The sequence below is a fragment of the Pseudophryne corroboree genome (assembly GCF_028390025.1).
Source record: "Pseudophryne corroboree isolate aPseCor3 chromosome 3 unlocalized genomic scaffold, aPseCor3.hap2 SUPER_3_unloc_6, whole genome shotgun sequence".
In the NCBI taxonomy this organism is placed as follows: Eukaryota; Metazoa; Chordata; class Amphibia; order Anura; family Myobatrachidae; genus Pseudophryne; species Pseudophryne corroboree.
The window spans coordinates 2,208,945-2,231,232 of record NW_026967552.1 but is presented as its reverse complement, the minus strand read 5'-3'; the positions used below and the strand labels follow the sequence as shown (position 1 = coordinate 2,231,232).

At 45.5% G+C, this 22,288-nt stretch overlaps 1 protein-coding gene across 1 annotated transcript in view; it reads left to right on the top strand.

Moving 5' to 3' along the window:
- LOC134984521 (zinc finger protein 391-like) overlaps positions 1 to 22,288 on the top strand; it is a 60,232-nt gene that overhangs the window by 25,505 nt on the left and 12,439 nt on the right. The window lies entirely within an intron of this gene.

The following is a 22,288-nucleotide window of genomic DNA, read 5'->3' as shown; positions in this document are numbered from 1 at the left end:
CGGACTCCGAGAAATAGAATTATCGGTAAGTAAATTCTTATTTTAGATCACATCAGTGAAATCAACAAATACATATATGGTTAGTAGCTGCGGGCTTGGGTAAGAGGCAAAGGGTGTACAATCTTAACTTGCGTGAGTTCTAAGAAATGATGAAAACAGTACCCGTGTGCGTCTCAGCATACCAAGTCATCATGTACCCAAGGTCCAGCACCTAATTTTACCTTAGAGTTCACAGTACATCAATATACCAAGAGGTCAATGAAGAAGACAGACAGGAGAGAAAAAAAGGGGGGGGGGGGGGGGGAAACAAATGGGGAAGACAATACAAGTATGATCAGTTCCTGAATGAGTAACGGCCAAAGACATCTTAGTTAAGACTAATAAAATTAAGAAGGCATTTCCGGCATGGTTATCCACTCTAGCCAAAGAGAAGGTTCAGTATCTACTTGTCCTCGGACTAAACATACAGCGTGGGGAATTAAGATTAGTTAGATAACCTTTCCTAGAATAAGAACAGGAGGTCTCAAAGGAATAGTACATAGTCCTAGGCTAACAATATGCCCTATCGATTTGTCTATATAGGTACCACTTTGTGGTCTCAAAAAGTTTATAAATGAAAGATTGTATGTCCGGCTCTAGAGTATCAATGTACCTCTCCCACTTCTTGGCAAACCGCCTAACCCCCATTTCTATATCAGGAAGAGTAGCACGCCTCTCAAAATAAATAATTCGGAGGGTCATGTGTTTTACAGCCATCAAAGAAGGGGTAGACGGTTTGATCCAATTATTAAGAATTTGTTTCTTGGCAATTGTCAAAATGACAGAGATTACCGGAACAATATCTCTATCCTCAGGCCCAAGAGACCATTCTCTAAAATCAAGTAACAGGCAAGCCTTAGGACATTTTATTAACTGTAAGTTAAATACTGTGTTGAGATAGGCGACCACCTTATACCAAAACTTAGATATTTTCCGGCAAGACCACATATTGTGGTACAAGGTGGCATTCTGCGCAGTACATTTGATGCAACGGCCAGTGTCGTCTGGGACCATGTGTGCCCTCTGATTAGGTGCTATATATGCCCTTTGGAGCGTTTTCAAGTGTACCTCTTGCAAAGAGGCAGAGTATAAGGACTTAAAAATGGGGAGAATGTTATCTAATAAATCAGCGCTCGATCCCATATTGGGGATATCTCTGGACCATGAGGCCAGCGCGGGTTCCCAGAGCCGGTCTCTATATGAGACTCTAAAGGTGTTTCTGAAATAATTGATATGGTAAGGACAATCTTTGGTGAGTACCATTAGGGTGCGCAGCGGGTCTGTGGTAGCCTCAGAGATCATAGGATGAGACTGGGATTGAGCAAAGTGCCTAGCCTGTAGGTACATAAAGAATTCCCGATGGGATATACCAAACTTTATCTGGATATCAGAGAAAGAAAGCACTGCATTGCCTCCTGGGTCATAAATGTCCCTAATAGCTGCGATGCCCTTTTCTCTCCACCTCAAAAAATGTGTGTTATCGAGGCCAGGAAGGAAACATGGGTTACCCCAGAACGTAGTGTGAAGAGAGGTGTCAGGTTTTCTCTGTGCTTTAGTGTGTGTAACCTGCCATGCTCGATATGTATGCCAAAACAAAATATTCTGTTTTATCCCGGCTGGGAGGCGGGAGTTTGGGGTGTGTAAAAGTGCGGCAGGGGAGAAAGGATGAAATACGGCCAGTTCAAGTGTCAGGTTAGTAAATACTGATCTGCCCCAAAGCCAGTCTGTGATATACCTGTACATTGCTGCTCTGCTAAATAGGACTGGATCCGGGATTCCCATTCCTCCCTCTTCACGTAATAGTTGCAATCTTGCATAAGGGACTCTTGGTCGTTTTCCGGCCCATAGAAATCTAGTGAAACATTGCTTAAGGAAAAGGACATCTTTCTCAACAAGGGCAATAGGGAGCATGAGCAGGAAATAGGCAATCTTGGGGAATATCACAGATTTAATAACCTCTGCACGACCCATAAGAGATAAGGGCAGGGACGCCCAGTCAGTAAGTGTTTTAGACACTTTGGACAAAATAGGACCAAAATTAATCGCATATAGATCCGGGAGGGAAGTAGGGATCTGAACTCCTAAGTATTTAAGACTATCTCGGGTAACTGGGAATCGGGACAGGACAGGGTGTGATGGGAAGAGGGAGGAGTCCCCTGATAAGAGGAGGAGCTCGGATTTGGATATATTAATCTTGTATCCCGCAAAAGAACCAAATTGTTCAATCAGGGAGACAATCGCAGGGATAGACGTATCAGGATGGGAAATAAATAACAGCATGTCATCGGCATACAGTGACAACTTTACCGTAGTGTCCACGACCCTTATGCCTACAAATTCGGAAGAGTTTCTCAGGGAAACAGCTAAAGGTTCTAATGCTAAGGCAAATAATAAAGGTGACAAGGGGCAGCCCTGTCGTGTACCACTCTGGATAAGGAAAGGGGAAGAGAGAATACTATTCCCCAAGACTTGGGTGGAGGGAGATTCATATAGACGGGAAATAAGAGAGACAAAGTCCTCAGGTGCACCAAAGCGATGGAGCGTTTCATACAGATGGTCCCAGGTGACTAGGTCGAACGCCTTTTCGGCGTCAATGGATAATAATACGTTAGTATCCGTGGGTTTGGAAAGCTGAAAGGCTTGCATAACAGTCAAGACCTTTCGGATATTGCTCACTGATTGTCGACCCCAGACAAATCCAGTCTGGTCCGTGTGCACTATGTCCGGGACTATGAATTTGAGTCTATTTGAGAGGATTTTAGTGAATAATTTATAATCCGTGTTTAAAAGGGAGATCGGGCGATAAGAGCTGGGAGACTCAGGATCCCGGCCAGGCTTCGGGATAACTTTTATGACGGCTGAATTAAAATATTGGGGTAGGGAAGCACCCTGCATAAAAGAATTAAACAATACAGAAAGAGGTTCACTCAATCTAGTAGATAGAATTTTATAGTAGTCATTGGCGAAACCGTCAGGACCCGGAGTCTTCCCAGTCTTCAGTCCAGCTATTGCTAGAGAAACTTCCTCAGTGGTGATGGGTGCAAGGAGAGAGGTACAATGCATCTCAGACATTTGAGGCAGATCAGTAGAAGACCAAAAGCTAGACTTGTGTGTCTGGTTGATAATAGGACGTGAATACAGATTGGAATAAAAAGACTGCAGCACCTCAGCAATCTCGGCCGAGGTCCTCACTCTGTCCCCACTCTGGGTGAGCAGAGAGTGAATGACCACTTTAGGATGTCTGCCCTTTAATAAACGTGATAACAGTTTGCCAGACTTGTTGCCATATCTGTAAATGCTACAGTCTCTTGAAAATGAATATTTCGCTTCCAATTGAGAAAGGAGGGTATCGAATAGTGTTTTTTGTGTAAGGTACCGTTCTCTAGTAAAAGGGGAGGGGGAGGACTTAAATTCCTGGAAAGCGAGAGTAAGAGTCGCCTGAGCTTCCAAATATTGTGAATTTAAATCTAAATCCCTTTTTTTACTGTAGGAAATAATGTGTCCCCGGATAACTGATTTTGACGCCTGCCAGAAAAGAGCAGGATCGTCGCTCAGAGTTTCTCCATTGTGCATATGATAATCCAGCCACGCTGCGTCTAATGAGGAGCGGAATTTCAGAGAGCCACTTAAGTGAGAGGGGAAGTGCCAGGAGCGGAATGGGGGTTTCTCTGGGAGGAGCATCAATTTCATCCAGCATAAAGCATGGTCTGAAATACAGATATTCTCAATTTTTGAGTCAGCCACTTTTGAGAAAAGGGATTCAGATAACAGCAGATAGTCAATCCTCGAGAGTGTGTGGTGCGCAGCAGAAAGACATGTGAACTCCCTTTCTAATGGAAAGCATGCGCGCCACACATCCACTAAGGACAGCTGCGAGCAAATATAGGGGATACCAATACGCGGTAACGAGGGGGGAGTGCGGGGGGGAGGGGATTTATCCATGGTTGGAGAAGAATATATATTAAAATCTCCACCCATTATTATGGGAATTTCAGAGTAACTTAGTAGCTTAGTGACCATGTTCGTATAGAATTGCTTAGAGTACTGATTAGGGGCATAAATATTACAAAGTAGGAACCTGGTGGCATGCAAAGTGACATCTGCCAATACATATCTACCCTGAGTGTCATCTATAATAGCTTGGACAGAGATAGGGACCGTGTGTCGTGCTAATATAATCACTCCTCTAGCCTTAGAAGAGAAGGAGGAAGAGGCTACCACAGACCAACCCAAAGTGTTCAGTTTCACCACCTCATTTGGCATAAGGTGAGATTCCTGGATGAAAACTACATCCATCTCCACCTTCCGAAGATAGAGTAAAATCTTTCTGCGTTTAGCTGGGGAGTTGATCCCTCCCACATTCCACGTGCCTACCTTCAGACTAGCCATGCATCAAATGACTTGGGAGAACCTGAAAACATGCATAGTAACCATAATATCTACAGCCGTCGAAAAATAAACACCAAACATACCTGGGTGGACACAAAAGGAAAAGAAGGGGAGGGGGAGAAGATAAGAAGAACAACATCAAAGAAAACACACAGAATATAATATTAAAATTGTGAAAGAAAGTCCTGCTAAGGACGATCATAACTTCAGAAAACAAGAACAACCGGTTCGAGCAAGCACAGAGGCCGTCAAAGACCACCACTGAGCCAGCCAGAATTTGATAACCTGAGAGAAAAAGAAAAAATGAGGGAGGGAGCGCCCCCACCCACCCTCGGCAACATATTATATAAAAATATATATGAGAAAATTAACCAGAAAATATCAGAGCACACAGAGCATGTTACAGAAGAAGACAAATGCAGCCTGTCACATAAATAATAGGATGGAAATATCTCTTCTAAACATATGTGAACATTCCAGAAGGATTCCATTTCCAGGTGAAAACAGCAGATGTATAAGAAAAATCTAAAACATAAAGCAAAGTAAAGTGGTTCGGTCCTTTGTATATGACCAATTGCTCTTTTATGGGAAAAAACACCTGCTGCAGCTTCTACCGCAGTAATTAAATTATATTAGATTGACGGGCATCGCCAGACACAGAAAAGTCCAGAAACAATACTCAGCCATTCCTCTCCCGGGTGTCGTCCGCCTGAGAGGAGTAGTCATCTGCCTGGGAGGCCTCGGAGATATAAGCCTCTGCATCTGCAAGATTTGTAAAGTCTCTAAAAGAATTTCCATCGAACAGACGCAGTCTTGCAGGGAAGAGCAGAGCAAATTTCTTATTCGCCTTTACCAAACGAGAACAAAGGGGGGTAAATTCTCGACGGGCCCGGGAAACCTCCGCGGAGTAGTCCTGGAAAATGGCCAAACGAGCTCCCTCCCATTGTAAATTTCTATGCTTTCTGGATGCCGACCATATTGCTTCCTTATGGAGAAAGTTCAGACATTTAAATATGACCACACGTGGTCTGCTATTAGGTGCAGAGCGCGGGGGACCCAGTCTGTGGGCTCTCTCAACAACCAAGCCGGTACATTCATCTTGGATATGCAGTAAATCAAGGAGGGACGTTTGCAAAAACAGAGTCAAATCAGGACCTTTCAGTGACTCAGGGAGCCCCAGTACCCGAAGATTCGATCTCCTCGATCTGTTTTCAAGATCATCAACCTTATTCAGCAGTTGAAAGTGAGATTTCTGGAGCTCATCATATCTGTGCTTAAGATCCCCAACATCCTGAAAAGTCTCCCCCAGCCTTTGTTCATTTGTTAGAACAGTTTTGGTGAGTTGCTTCATTTGGGATTTTAGATCTTTTACTGCCTGCTGCATTTTAACAGCATGTGCATCCATGATAGGCTCCATGGCATCCCTAACAGCCCTTACTACATCAGCATAAGTCACTGGAGAGACAGGGGTACAGTCAGGCTCACCTGAGGGATAAGTGTGTTTTGCAGAAGCCTGTTTGGTGCTGCCAGCAGCTTGCAGACACGTTTGTATGTCAGATGCGGCGGCCATCTTGGATTCTCCAGCCCGTTTTTCTGACCTTGATCTTTGCATTTTAGGGGGCATAGGGGAGGACAGAAACTTCTCCATCCACGTCTCTACACCTTCCCACTGGTATTGTGCGACCGGCGCGGAGAAAAGCCGCGAATTGGAGGCGCTGTGTGCTCCGGTTGCCGAGGGTGCAGGAGAGCTGCAGCAATCAGCTTCTCCTCACATGGGCGCCGGAACCGGAAGTCCAACATACTCCTTTTATTGTTATCCTCGTGAATAAAATTTTCCCTTTTATTTTTTCTTTTTGGTACCAATAATGTTTCCCTATCTATTAATTCTACTTCATGAAATTATTTTTCTGATAGATCTCGAGGATACCCCTGTTCCTCAAATGCCAGCATAAGAGTTTTTGCCTGTGTTTGATAAGTCAGTAATGAAGTACAATTTCTTCTGATACGTACAAATTGTCCCCTGGGGATATTTTCCTTCCATTTTCTTTTATGTGAACTGTCAAATTGAAGATAATTATTTTGATCTACAGATTTGATATATGTTTTAGTTGTTAGTTTGCCATTCTGTACTGAGAGTGCTATACTCAAAAAACTGATCTCCGTTCTGCTAAAACTGTAAGTGAATTTTAAACCAAATTGGTTATTATTAAGTCCTTCCATATATGTCACAAGTGATTCTAAATCCCCACCCCAAACAAAAATTAAATCATCTATAAACCGGCCATAGTAGACCAGATCCCCACCGAGTCCGCCCCCCCACACATGTTGGTCTTCAAATACCCCCATGTACAGGTTTGCGAAACTCGGTGCGAACCTGGCCCCCATGGCCACACCCTGTGTCTGTAAATAAAATTGTGAATCAAACAAAAAATAATTGTGTGTTAATATAAAGTGAATAGACTTCAACAAAAAATCACGAAGAGAATCCGAGACCCCACCTTTTACTAGATATCCTTCTATTGCTTTTATGCCACCTATATGTGGAATATTGGAATACAGTGATTCAACATCACATGTCACCAGATAGTAATGTTCTCTCCAAGTGACTTGGTTGATTAAATTCAAAAAATGTTGTGTATCCTTAATGTGTGATCTCAGATTCTCCACATAACCCTGCAAGTGATGATCTACAAAAAATGATAAATTACTAGTGAGACAACCCACTACTGAAATAATAGGACGCCCTGGTGGATTTACAAGTGTCTTATGAATTTTGGGCAAATAATAAAATGTGGCCGTGATGGGATGTGGACATAACAAAAAAGTGAACGTCTCCTTGGATATGGCACTCCCCGCAAGGGCATCATCAAGCAAATCAATATATTCTCTTTGGAATTCAGTGGTGGGGTTATTTTTTAGCTTACAATAAAACGAGATGTTACTAAGTTGTCTTGAACATTCACACAGATAGTCCTCTGTGTTAGGAATATTTGTGTTTGTTTTGCCTTGCATTACCTCATTCCTGCCTCTAGGGGTCTCACTTGTTGCCTCAGGTCTGAATGGCAGTTGCACACTGCCTCTGCAGGGTAATTACCTGATTGTGTGCACCTGGAGCCCAACACCTGGTGCTGCTATTTAACTCCAGCTCACAGGCACCTAGTTGCAGATCATTGTGGTTCCGTCTGGAGTGAGACTGGGCTCTCTCCAGTAACCTTGTCCAGATTCTGCCTTATATGCATCTTGGAGACTTCCCTGCAGTTTGCCAATTCATGTGCCTTGCTTCTGGACTTCTTACCCTGCCGGTTCAGCATCTGCATTCCTGGACTATTATTTGCAGTTTGTTTCCATTCCTGCCTGATCACTTCGTTTTTTGGTATGTTATTTTTTCCCCTGCTTGATTTAAACCCGGATATTTTCATGTTTATTTTGCATCTATGTTCAACCTGAAATATTCTATTTATCGTGTTTTGTTCCATGTAATCAAGGATCCAGTTTATATTTATTTTTACTATCACTTTTTCTACAATAAACTTTACTTAATTTTCACCTGGCTTCAACTGACATCTTTCCAAGCACGCACACACAGAGAACTCTAGAAATCGTTACAGAATGATCTGCCAAAATAAACGTGTGCAGGAGTTTTGTTTTGATTCAGCTGAATCTCATAAAATGGCTTCACTTCAGAAAGGTTCCCTGCCTCTCAAGTTTTTGCCGTTTTTGAGTTCTGCATTGCTGGTGGATTTCAGAGAGAAACTGGAGGGTATTCAAATCCTATCTTCAGAGATACTGTCTGCTCTGCCTGAAGGTTCAGTAAGATTACCTGCTCCCTTTAAGGAGACGCAGGAAAAAAGGGGAGAAGATCAGTCTGGTGCTCTCAATTCTGGCTGCTGTTTTTCTGGCGTAAGCAAAGGCAAGTTTTGGAGTTTTCCACGACCCAGCCTCTCTGAGGAAGAAAGGAGACATAGAAGGGATAAGAAGCTCTGTTTTTATTGCGGCAGGTCGGGACATTTTATTCAGTTATGTCCTGCTCGCAAACATAAAAAGAGCTTTCCTCATTCTGCCATAGTACCATATTCTGCTCAGTTAAGCCACTGTGGTGCTCAAATTTCGAAAGGAGGGGTGTCCGGCCCTGCGACCCCAGGAGGGGTGTCCGGCCCTGTGATCCCAGGAGGGGTGTCCGGCCAAGCGACCCCAGGAGTGGTGTCCGGCCCTGCGACCCCAGGATTGGTGTCCGGCCCTGCGACCCCAGGATTGGTGTCCGGCCCAGCGACCCCAGGAGGGGTGTCCGGCCCAGCGACCCCAGGAGGGGTGTTTGGCCCTGCGACCCCAGGAGGGGTGTTTGGCCCTGCGACCCCAGGAGGGGTGTCCGGCCCTGCGACCCCAGGAGGGGTGTCCGGCCCTGCGACCCCAGGAGGGGTGTCCGGCCCTGCGACCCCAGGAGGGGTGTCCGGCCCTGCGACCCCAGGAGGGGTGTCCGGCCCTGCGACCCCAGGAGGGGTGTCGGTCCCTGCTGCCCTTGCCTTCGGGCATGAGGTCCCTGCTGCCCTTGCCTTCGGGCATGAGGTCCCTGCTGCCCTTGCCTTCGGGCATGAGGTCCCTGCTGCCCTTGCCTTCGGGCATGAGGTCCCTGCTGCCCTTGCCTTCGGGCATGAGGTCCCTGCTGCCCTTGCCTTCGGGCATGAAGTCCCTGCTGCCCTTGCCTTTCGGCATGAGGTCCCTGCTGCCCTTGCCTTCGGGCATGAGGTCCCTGCTGCCCTTGCCTTCGGGCATGAGGTCCCTGCTGCCCTTGCCTTCGGGCATGAGGTCCCTGCTGCCCTTGCCTTCGCGCATGAGGTCCCTGCTGCCCTTGCCTCACGGCATGAGGTCCCTGTTGCCCTTGCCTCACGGCATGAGGTCCCTGTTGCCCTTGCCTCACGGCATGAGGTCCCTGTTGCCCTTGCCTCACGGCATGAGGTCCCTGTTGCCCTTGCCTCACGGCATGAGGTCCCTGTTGCCCTTGCCTCACGGCATGAGGTCCCTGTTGCCCTTGCCTCACGGCATGAGGTCCCTGTTGCCCTTGCCTCACGGCATGAGGTCCCTGTTGCCCTTGCCTCACGGCATGAGGTCCGAGAGGTGTCCGCTTCGCCAGAGGTCCAAGAGGTGTCCGCTTCGCCAGAGGTCCTAGAGGTGTCCGCTTCGCCAGAGGTCCTAGAGGTGTCCGCTTCGCCAGAGGTCCGAGAGGTGTCCGCTTCGCCAGAGGTCCGAGAGGTGTCCGCTTCGCCAGAGGTCCGAGAGGTGTCCCCTTCGCCAGAGGTCCGAGAGGTGCCCGCCTTGCCAGAGGTCCGAGAGGTGCCCGCCTTGCCAGAGGTCCACGCCTTGCCAGAGGTCCGAGAGGTGCCCGCCTTGCCAGAGGTCCGAGAGGTGCCCGCCTTGCCAGAGGTCCACGCCTTGCCAGAGGTCCGAGAGGTGCCCGCCTTGCCAGAGGTCCACGCCTTGCCAGAGGTCCGAGAGGTGTCCACCTTGCCAGAGGTCCGGCCAAGGTCTGTCCGGCCCCAGGAGGGGGCTCTGCCTGCCCAGCCCCAGGAGGGGGCTCTGCCTGCCCAGCCCCAGGAGGGGGTTCTGCCTGCCCAGCCCCAGGAGGGGGTTCTGCCTGCCCAGCCCCAGGAGGGGGTTCTGCCTGTCCAGCCCCAGGAGGGGGTTCTGCCTGTCCAGCCCCAGGAGGGGGGTCCGCCTGTTCAGCCCCAGGAGGGGGGTCCGCCTGTTCAGCCCCAGGAGGGGGGTCCGCCTGTCCAGCCCCAGGAGGGGGTTCCGCCTGTCCAGCCCCAGGAGGGGGTTCCGTCTGTCCAGCCCCAGGAGGGGGTTCCGCCTGTCCAGTACCAGATAGAGGTGCCTGCCATGCCCGAGATCCAAGATTTGCCCGAGGTATCTGCCCAGCCGAGGCCATCTGAGACTTCTCCGTCTAGGGTGCAAGAAGAGTCCGTCTTGTCTGGGAGGCCACAGTTGTCTATCCTCCCTGATGTTAAATCTAATTTGGAAACCCAAGTCGTTGAGGAACTGCCTTATTTTTATGGAAATATCTCTCACTGTTTAGCTCTCTTCAGATATTTTCTGAGTTTTGATGACTTGTCCCCTATTGATATCATTGCTAACTTATGTATGAGATTCAGAGGGAGGGCCTTGAAGTGGGTAAATGGTCTTATTGATAAGGGAGATCCAGTGTTACAAGATTTGCCCGCTTTCCTCAAAGCTGTGACCGAAAGATTCTGTCCACCAACTGTCCTCACTCTCCTAGATGAGTCTATTAAGGTGTGCCCGTCTGAGAACCTGCCTTTGCAGTCTGGGGAGCACCCTCAGTTTTTCAGATGTGGGCAGGTATCTCTAGGTGTTCACACAGATTGCTCGGCAAGTTTAGCATCTACAAATTTACCATCCGCTCTTGATTCCATACAGGAAAATAAGAAGTCAGTTCTACCGCTGGGTTGTGGCTCCGACTCTGAGAGTGAGCTTCTGTATGATCCTAGACTTGTTATTGATGGACCTGTATTGCCAAGTAGTGTCTTTGTGACACCTTCTAGTAGGTCTAGGCAACCCAAAAAGAAAAGAGGAAAAAAGAAGAGAAGGTGAACTTTGAGGCGTCTGGAATCCGCCTGTTTAAGGGGGGGATAATGTTACGAATATTTGTGTTTGTTTTGCCTTGCATTACCTCATTCCTGCCTCTAGGGGTCTCACTTGTTGCCTCAGGTCTGAATGGCAGTTGCACACTGCCTCTGCAGGGTAATTACCTGATTGTGTGCACCTGGAGCCCAACACCTGGTGCTGCTATTTAACTCCAGCTCACAGGCACCTAGTTGCAGATCATTGTGGTTCCGTCTGGAGTGAGACTGGGCTCTCTCCAGTAACCTTGTCCAGATTCTGCCTTATATGCATCTTGGAGACTTCCCTGCAGTTTGCCAATTCATGTGCCTTGCTTCTGGACTTCTTACCCTGCCGGTTCAGCATCTACATTCCTGGACTATTATTTGCAGTTTGTTTCCATTTCTGCCTGATCACTTCGTTTTTTGGTATGTTATTTTTTCCCCTGCTTGATTTAAACCCGGATATTTTCATGTTTATTTTGCATCTATGTTCAACCTGAAATATTCTATTTATCGTGTTTTGTTCCATGTAATCAAGGATCCAGTTTATATTTATTTTTACTATCACTTTTTCTACAATAAACTTTACTTAATTTTCACCTGGCTTCAGCTGACATCTTTCCAAGCACGCACACACAGAGAACTCTAGAAATCGTTACACTCTGTATTTAATATAACAACCCCACCACCCTTATCCACCGATTTTAATAGTTATATTTTTGTTTTTCTGAAGGTCTTTCATGGCCTTTCGTTCCCCAGGGGTCAAATTGTCCCCATATGTCTGCTTTTCTGCCCTTTCACAGATACTTCTAAAACTAGCAAGGGTAGATTTATAAAAACTTTCTACATACGGACCTTTATAGTTCAATGGGTAAAAGTCTGAACTTTTTTTGAAGGTTTTAGTTACATCGTAGATTGGGACAGTAACAGCTGCATCCTGAGTAGGACCTCCTGCCCCCTTCTGTTGTAATGATTTTAATATCTGCACAGCAATATCATCATCCCTATCCAGTACAATGGGGTTTTCATCTACTTTATGTGCTTTAAGGGTTTTAAGTGCAAAATAACGCTTACGACTTAAGGTCCGTACATATCTGTTGAATTAATTCAATTAATTACTAGGAAGGAAAATAAAATGGAAAGGGATGTTGTAGACTACCAGAGTGGAAATGCAACAAGAAAGAATTCTCCTTTAAGGCGCAGTAAAGGAGCAGCAAACGGATAATACCTGATAGATCACCAACCTATACAAACAGTAGAAAAAAAGAAAAGGTACGATCTCACTGTTTGCGCTCCAAATGTCCCTTCACTTGAGTAATCCTCACGTTGACGGTAAATGCATGAAACAAAGAAATAAAACACAATATAGTGTAATACTGTTGGTGATAAGAGTTCTTCTCCCTTGTGCAGTGGAGACAATAAGTGATGGAGAGAAAGTCCCAATATAAATCAGACGTCCACCTTCTTATGGGGTCACCCGAAATGATGTGATGATAACTTGACATGGGGTTCTTACATGTATGCTTACTTGCAAAAGTATGGTAGAAAACACGTAAAGGTTTCTTTAGAGGAGGAGTCACTTGATTTTTCTTTAGGCCATATGATGTGGATGGATGCCACTCATGGGAAATGTTTGTGTGAAATTAAAAGAGGGGAAGCCAAATTAGGGCAAGATAAAACCCCTTTTATTTAAAAAATACAGATAAACAAACAACCAATCGTACCCAGGGTGGAAAACAGAGATGGATTTCAGCTGACAAAGTTACATCCGGATATAACAACACTGTTTTATATTGATAAACACGCCGCAGTGTGCCGAAACGCGTCGACACAGTGTTATTTTGAAGTCTTTCCACCAGTGTACTCATTGAGGGGAACATATGACCTTGTTATATCCGGATGAATTCTTTCTTGTTGCATTTCCACTCTGGTAGTCTACAACATCCCTTTCCATTTTATTTTCCTTCCTAGTAATTAATTGAATTAATTAATTGAACAGATATGTACGGACCTTAAGTCGTAAGCGTTATTTTGCACTTAAAACCCTTAAAGCACATAAAGTAGATGAAAACCCCATTGTACTGGATAGGGATGATGATATTGCTGTGCAGATATTAGAATCATTACAACAGAAGGGGGCAGGAGGTCCTACTCAGGATGCAGCTGTTACTGTCCCAATCTACGATGTAACTAAAACCTTCAAAAAAAGTTCAGACTTTTACCCATTGAACTATAAAGGTCCGTATGTAGAAAGTTTTTATAAATCTACCCTTGCTAGTTTTAGAAGTATCTGTGAAAGGGCAGAAAAGCAGACATATGGGGACAATTTGACCCCTGGGGAACGAAAGGCCATGAAAGACCTTCATAAAAACAAAGATATAACAATTAAATCGGCGGATAAGGGTGGTGGGGTTGTTATATTAAATACAGAGGATTATCTGTGTGAATGTTCAAGACAACTTAGTAACATCTCGTTTTATTGTAAGCTAAAAAATAACCCCACCACTGAATTCCAAAGAGAATATATTGATTTGCTTGATGATGCCCTTGCGGGGAGTGCCATATCCAAGGAGACGTTCCCTTTTTTGTTATGTCCACATCCCATCACGGCCACATTTTATTATTTGCCCAAAATTCATAAGACACTTGTAAATCCACCAGGGCGTCCTATTATTTCAGGAGTGGGTTGTCTCACTAGCAATTTATCATTTTTTGTAGATCATCACTTGCAGGGTTATGTGGAGAATCTGAGATCACACATTAAGGAAACATAACATTTTTTGAATTTAATCAACCAAGTCACTTGGAGAGAACATTACTATCTGGTGACATGTGATGTTGAATCACCGTATTCCAATATTCCACATATAGGTGGCATAAAAGCAATAGAAGGATATCTAGTAAAAGGTGGGGTCTCGGATTCTCTTCGTGATTTTTTGTTGAAGTCTATTCACTTTATATTAACACACAATTATTTTTTGTTTGATTCACAGTTTTATTTACAGACACAGGGTGTGGCCATGGGGGCCAGGTTTGCACCGAGTTTCGCGAACCTGTACATGGGGGTATTTGAAGACCAACATGTGTGGGGGGGGGGGGGGGGGGGGGGCGGACTCGGTGGGGATCTGGTCTACTATGGCCGGTTTATAGATGATTTAATTTTTGTTTGGGGTGGCGATTTAGAATCACTTGTGACATTTATGGAAGGACTTAATAATAACCAATTTGGTTTAAAATTCACTTACAGTTTTAGCAGAACGGAGATCAGTTTTTTGGATATAGCACTCTCAGTACAGAATGGCAAACTAACAACTAAAACATATATCAAATCTGTAGATCAAAATAATTATCTTCAATTTGACAGTTCACATAAAAGAAAATGGAAGGAAAATATCCCCAGGGGACAATTTGTACGTATCAGAAGAAATTGTACTTCATTACTGACTTATCAAACACAGGCAAAAACTCTTATGCTGGCATTTGAGGAACAGGGGTATCCTCGAGATCTATTAGAAAAATAATTTCATGAAGTAGAATTAATAGATAGGGAAACATTATTGGTACCAAAAAGAAAAAAGAAAAGGGAAAATTTTATTTACGAGGATAACAATAAAAGGAGTATGTTGGTTACCACACAATATAATGGGTGTGCCCGCCAAATTGAACGGGTCATAAAGAAAAATATGTCTCTTCTATTGTTAGATGAAGTTCTCAAACCCCAACTGGATCCAAAGGGCCCAATGATCTTTAGGAAGGCAGATAATCTGCGTTCAATTTTGGTGCCGAGCCATTTTGAAAGATCTAAAATATCCAATACACCAAAAAAAACACGTGGCTTCCAGAAAGGCCACTAGGATTCCACAAGTGTGGTAAGCTGAATTGCCTGTCCTGTAAAAATGCACCGAGAAAGAGGGTGACATTCACATCTTCTAATACGGGTGAATAATTCCAGATAAAGGAATTTCTAAACTGCAACTCTGTATATATTGTTTACTTGATCACTTGCCAATGTGGTAAACAATACATTGGGAGAACCACTCGCACCATGCATATTAGATACATGGAACATCGGCGAAATGTATCTAAGGGCGCAAAACACCCACTGTCAAGTCATATAATAATGTGTCAGAATTCTCAATTTGACAACAGTAGCATGGTAGCTATTGAACAGGTTAAGAACACTGCACGGGGAGGTGATCGGTTCAATCTTTTATGTAGGAGAGAGGCTTATAGGATCTACAAAATGGATACATTGGTGCCGGGAGGACTTAATGACATGGTGGAGCTAAACGGAGTTTAGTGGAATAGATTTTAGGGAATTGGTGATAAATATATATATTGAGAGAGCTGTTGGTTGGTTGAAAACATAAAATAGTAAATATAAAATATAAAGGAGCCATACTGAATGATGAATTGATGGAATTATTGATAAATGATAAATGTTCATTGAGGGCTAGATTGTTGATGTAGATTAAATGGGGCATTGAAGAAGGACTGTTTAGATTAGGGGTCTATAAGTCAAAAATCCAAAAATAGAGTGTATAATATAAGGCTAGGAGGATTGGTTAATTTAATCTAAATATAAATACAATTATATAATAATAAATGGGTGGTTTTATAATATATTCTATGGGGTAGAAATGTGATCATGTGACTTATGTAATAGATTGGTCATTCTAATATAAAGGCCAATAAACTATCTGAGCCTATAAATAAAATGAATAAATAAATTAGAGATGATACAGGTTGAGGGGTGTCATATGAATATTGGCCACTAGATGGCAAGTACGTAAATGTATTATATGAATTACAACACTGATAGAAAAAAGTTTTTGTCATCTCACCGTTATAATAATATAAATGTAAAGTTAGTTGTGCATATGTATAGATATTAATTAATGAGGAGAAATGATTACTCATTAGAGGTAGATATTGTATTTGATATAATTATTTCCAGACTGAGTGAGTTCAAAAGGAGGCTTGGATTATAAGCCCGCTGACTGTACATGCCTAGTGAAGAAATTTGGAAACGAGGCTTGAATCGCGAGCGCAGTGCGCATGCCCAGTGAACAAATTTGGAAACAAGGTTTGAACCGCGAGCGCAGTGCGCATGTGCGAACCGGAAAAAACGGTATTTAGGGATCTGAGGTGACGGGCAGCTATTTTACACACTGATGAAGCCGCTGAAACGGACCCTGAGGCGGAGAAACGCGTTTGTGGGCATACCAGAGGAGTTGTGAGTCAGGAGAGCATTCTCCATCATCTGCTACAAATATTAGTGTGGCTGGGGCGTGGTCTGGCCAGCAAGCTGAATAGAAGGGTTTTTTAGGAGCTCCAGCTAACCCTCTCATCATTTTGCTTCTAATTAATATTGACCCGATCTCTCACCGGCCCTACAACATTCTGGGGCTGATCTTGGGGGGTAGCGACTACGGAGTCTCTGCGGGTTGTGGCCTACCCCTCCCTGTGAAGCCGGGGGCTAAAGTAGAGATCCCTACCCGGAATCGACACTCGGCCGAGTGTAGCGTCCCTGCCTGGGAGCCCGGAGTTGAAGCCCGCACCTGATTGCATCTGGAGACGGCGAAGCCAGGAGGCGGAACCTGCGGGACGGGAGGACGGTGACCCTTCAGACGAGACACGGCGACGGAGACGGCGGCCCTGAAGGCCCGCGGACTCAGCGGAGGTGACGGCTGGTGAGTGTACCTTGCCCGCTAGTCCCTCACCGTCCGACGGCCTTGCAGCGCATACGGCGCCTCTCCCACCCGCTAGCAGTCACCCACAGCCGCTCCCTGTGCGGGCCCAACAGCCAGGGCCTCCGCGCTCCGCATCGGTGGACCGGGGACTGGAGCTCAGAAGAGGCCTGGCCGCGAGTTCCGGGACCGGAACGAAGACGCGGCGGGCCCCAAGCGCTCACCTCTGAGTCTCAGCTCCACATATAAAACCCCTCTCCACCCGTGGCGGGCCTGATAGGTGGCACCTTTCCAAACACCACCTGGGGGTGATTACCACACTATCACACAGAGATATTACTCACAGCGCACTTGATGTGAATACACCCCTCGGATGAACTCCACCATTTATTTCACCGTACCCCACTATATTTGCTGAGTCCCTTAGAGGGTGCTTTATTATTATTCTGCGGTTCTAATTTTACACTTCAATGGTCCAGTGGGCCCAACTCCTATTTTCCAGTGGCAGTGCCTCTTGAGGCTTATATCTTGATCTGGAGCTCCCCCTAGGGGCCTACCCATATACATAGTTATACATGTGCTACTTTAGCTCTCTTGCACTTGCCTGATAGAATTTACAAAAGAGGCGGATCGCCCTCTGGGGGCCGACGATGCGGATGCCTCATATCTGCTTCTACATTACCGAAGAGGAAAGATCCAACGCCCACTGCAGGCCTGATATCTTAACAGCGGTCATCAATTAATGGCGTGTTAATGCCATTCCATTGGGAGTCACCATGCTGTAGGCACTTCAGAACGTACCAAACAACACTGAAATTATGCTTATGATATCTTTTGCAATCACGTATTCATTTACTCACTTCTAAGCATGGTCAGATCCGGGAAAAAGAAGTGTAACGCTGCACAACCTAAGGAGACCGCGACCTAACCAGGATTGAGATCATTCCTACAACCTACTCCTGCAAGGCTTTCCGGAAACCTCTCCCCCTCCAGCCCATCTTCCTGCCATTCTGCCTCCTCAGCCTCTCCGTTAATGATGGAGCAATCTACTTCACATATTCACAGTGATACCTCTCTTCAAGATATCCTGCAATTTATGAAAACACTCCCCACTAAGCAGGATCTCCAAGACACCATGCGAAGAGAGCTGGCATCAATCAAACAAGATATCTCACAGCTCTCCGATAGGGTGAACACGCTGGAAGAGCATCGTGACTCCACTGATAAATTTCTTGGATCCTTAACGGAGGTTATTAAAACCCAGTCAGATGAGATCAGATCATTGCGGACCCGTGTATTGGATTTGGATAACAGAGGTAGGAGGAACAATGTCCTTGTGAGAGGTATTCCAGAGGAGGTCCCCCAGACAGGCTTAGTAGATGCCTTGACGACAATCTTCAACACAGTTTTAGGCAATGACCCAGCTACCGTCATAACTTTCGACAGAGCACATCGCGCTCTCAAGCCGAGGGGACTATCTTCCGATCGACCCCGAGACGTCATATGTCGCCTTCATTATTATTCCCAGAAGGGAGAAATTATGAATAAAGCACGTCATATAGATGACTTGGAATTCAACGGCGACCCCATTTCCATCTTTCAGGATCTCTCCTGGCATACCCTGCAACAAAGGAAGATCCTTCGCCCCCTTACGGAAGAACTCCGCAAGCGACAGCTGAAATACAGATGGGGTTTCCCTTTCAGCCTACAGGTATCATCCTCTGGCAAGATATTCACTCTTCATACTCCATCTGACCTCCCCACCTTCTGCTCCGGTCTCGGTCTCCCACCCCTGGGACTTCATTCTCCCGGATCTACACCCACCACAACCAACGGGGAATGGAGCGCCATGGCAAGTGGTCGGTAGCTCTCAAAAGAAATCTTCAAAACCACTTCCCACGCGCCAGGATTCCTCCCCTACCTGAAGAAACTGCTCTCCACTAATCTGCCAATTGATTTCTTTTGTTTTCTTCGGGAAGACTGATCATCCTAACTGTGATGTATCGGGTGAGGCACGTTCTATGCGGCCTTGTGCCACTTTGACCTCGTTTTACTGTGTGCCCTCCCCCCCGGTCTCATCTTCAGTTCTTGAGTTCAGTGATGGGACTCTATTAGAAGTTAGTTAACTGTTTCCATCGATTTAATACTATTGATCATTATAAACCTTATTTAGTCAGTAGTGTTCTCTTACGATGTTTATGTTGCAAATAGTGCCTGTAGGGGTGACTCCCTTACCCCAGTCCCGCACACGGCCACTGTGCCTCATGGGGATGCTGGTTAACATACCTACCTGCTTCCCCATTGCGGATGTTTCTATGTTTATGATGTTTGTATTTTCTGTGACTTGCTCTTTTTTCCACTCTTCTTTCCCTTACCGTTTTTTTATTTTCCTTGGTGAACTGTCCGAGTACTATACTTTTTTGTGTTATGAGATGATGTGATGTCTCTCCCAGGTATACTTAAATTTACCTCGATTAATGCAAAAGGGCTTAACACCCCCGAGAAACGGTCCCATTTACTTCGGACGCTACGATCTGACAGAGTAGATTCAAGAGACACATTTTAAGATCTCTGCTCGCGGGCCTTCCTTGGTAAATTGGAATTTCCCCCTTGCTTTTTATTCCAACAATCCTGAAAGTAAATCCAAGGGGGTCGCTATAATTTTTTCCAAGGCCCTCCAAGTGTCTAATGTCTCTGTCCATAAACTAGTTTCAGGGAGATTACTGGTAGTCCAATGCAATATATTCTCCCAGGCATATACCCTTATAGCTCTCTAGGCTCCAAACCAAGGCCAACCATCCTTTTTCCGGTCCCACCTTCCCCGACTTGAAGCCTTTATGCGGGGTATAGTAGTTCTGGGAGGCGACCTAAACTGGCCCATGGACCCATCCATCGATACCTCCCCACCAGCCCTTAAATTCTCTGAACACAGACATAGGCAGGTTAGGAAGGTCTTCCATGAATTTCAATTGGCTGACTCTTGGCGGGTTACACATCCCACTGACAGAGACTTCTCTTTTTTCTCGCGCCCACATCAGGTTTATTCTCGCCTAGACTACTTGTTCTTAAGCCATAAACACCTCCCCCTAATAGTGGACGCCTCCATAGGCTCCATTACATGGTCAGACCATGCCCCAGTTTTCCTGTCCCTATCGGCCCCCTCTCGAACACCTGGCGTCTTAATGAATCCCTTTTGTATGATACTCATTGCAAATCGGAACTAGATAAAGCATTATCTGACTATTTTGACATTAATGATACTGGGGAACTTTCCGAAATCATGATTTGGGAGGCACACAAATGTGTTATACGGGGTAAACTGATCCAACTAGGCTCATTTGTGAAGAAGAACAGTCAGGCCTTAGTCACCACACTACTACATAAAATACATTCCTTGGAATCTCGCCACAAGTCCTCCCTGACCCCATCGGATTTGGTGGAGCTGTCCGCAGCCCGGACACAACTCCGATCAACCCTTAATAATAAAACCCAAGCCTCCTTGCGTAAATGCAATAGCAAATATTATAAGTGGGGGAATAAACCAGGCCGTCTGCTGGCCCAGGCACTAAGATCCCAGAGACTGGCCTCCTTTGTTCCTTCAATGAAAAATAATACAGGTTCCGTATGCTTTAAGTCTCCGGAGATAGCAGCATGTTTTAAAAATTATTATAATACTCTATATAACCTAGGTGACCCTTCCCAGTCCCACGACCCTCTTTCAAACATGATGAGATCCAGGAAATATTTAACTGACGCGTTCCCTCAGCTGTCAAACTCCGACCTGGAATCCCTGGAAGCTCCTTTCACTTTGACTGAGGTGGAACATGTCATCTCTACTGCTCCCCTACGTAAAAGTCCGGGCCCAGATGGCTTCACGGCCACCTATTATAAGATATTTAAGGAAGTTCTCGCTCCTAAATAACTGCGGGCCTTTAACTCCATCTCCGCTGAAACTCACTTCACCAAACAATCACTTGAGGCCCACATTACGGTGATCCCTAAACAAGGAAAGGACCCCTCAGTATGCTCCAGTTACAGGCCCATCTCCCTGCTTAACCTAGATCTCAAATTCTTTGCGAAATTAATGGCTCTTAGATTGAACGAATTTCTCCCATCGCTCGTTCATAACGACCAGGTGGGCTTCGTCCCCGGTCGTGAAGCTAAAGATAATACGACCAAACTTCTAAATCTCATCCATTTGGCGTCTAGCAGCAAGACGCCTACTGTGTTGCTGTCCACAGATGCCGAAAAGGCTTTCGACAGGGTGAACTGGGATTTCATGAGGGCAGTGCTGGAGCATATTGGGTTAGGCCCACGAGCTCTCCATAGAATATTATCACTCTATACACAACCATCGGCTAAAGTACGGGTCAACGCGACCCTCTCAGACAATTTCCCTATCAGTAATGGAACGAGGCAAGGCTGCCCCCTATCCCCCCTGATTTTCGTTCTTTGTATTGAAGCCCTGGCCAGGGCTATTAGATCAAACGACAAGATCAGGGGGCTAAGAATAGGTGATATAGACTACAAACTTGCTCTATTTGCAGACGACCTATTGACGACGGTCACAGACCCAGCGCTCTCACTTCCTAACCTGATGAGTGAGTTGGACATCTTCAGCTCATTGTCAGGTTTTAAAATCAATACATCTAAATCCTATGCCCTTCATATCTCAACCCCCCACTCGGTCTTGACTGATCTGAAAGCCACATTCCCCTTTCAATGGAGGGACTCACATATTACATACCTGGGAGTCCAGCTGTCTAGCGACTCCTCACGTCTATTGCCCTTGAACTTCCACCCTATTCTCCAGGCCATGAGAAATGATTATTGCAGATGGCAATACCACAATCTCTCTTGGCTTGGTAGAATCAACGTTGTAAAAATGAACACGTTACCCAAATTGCTCTATCTCCTTCAGACCCTGCCAATTCAGATCCCCGACTCTTGGTTTCGGACTGTGAGATCGTTGATCCAGCAATTTATATGGCGTCGTAAAAGACCTAGGATTGGTAGATCCATCCTGACTCGACCACCTCAGAAAGGTGGGTTCATGCTCCCAGATATTAAAATTTATTACCAAGCAATCCTCTTAAATAGAGTCTTAGATTGGACCAGGAGTCGGGAGATTAAACAATGGGTGGTCTTAGAAGGTTTATGCCTACAACAGTTCCCAGAAATCTTTCCTTGGCTCCCGACCTTGCCCAAACTACTATACCCCCACCCGACTATTTCTCCTACACTTTCTTTTTGGAAGGGGACACGACGTAGATCCTGTATCTCCTCTATTATTGGCCCCCTCACCTCCTTTCTGAGCAATTCGACTTTTCCACCTGGCCTCTCACTGGGGTATTATCAAAACTGGGCATTGGAGGGACTCGGGTCAGCTAGTTCACCCGTCTGGGGTTAAACAGTTCTCGGAGATACGAGAGAAATGGGAGATTCCACAAACAGATTTTTGGAAGTTCCTGCAGGTCCGACACTTTCTACACACAGATAACATGTACCGTCAGGCATCAAGGGAACTGACCGCGTTTGAAAAAATGTGCGTGACCC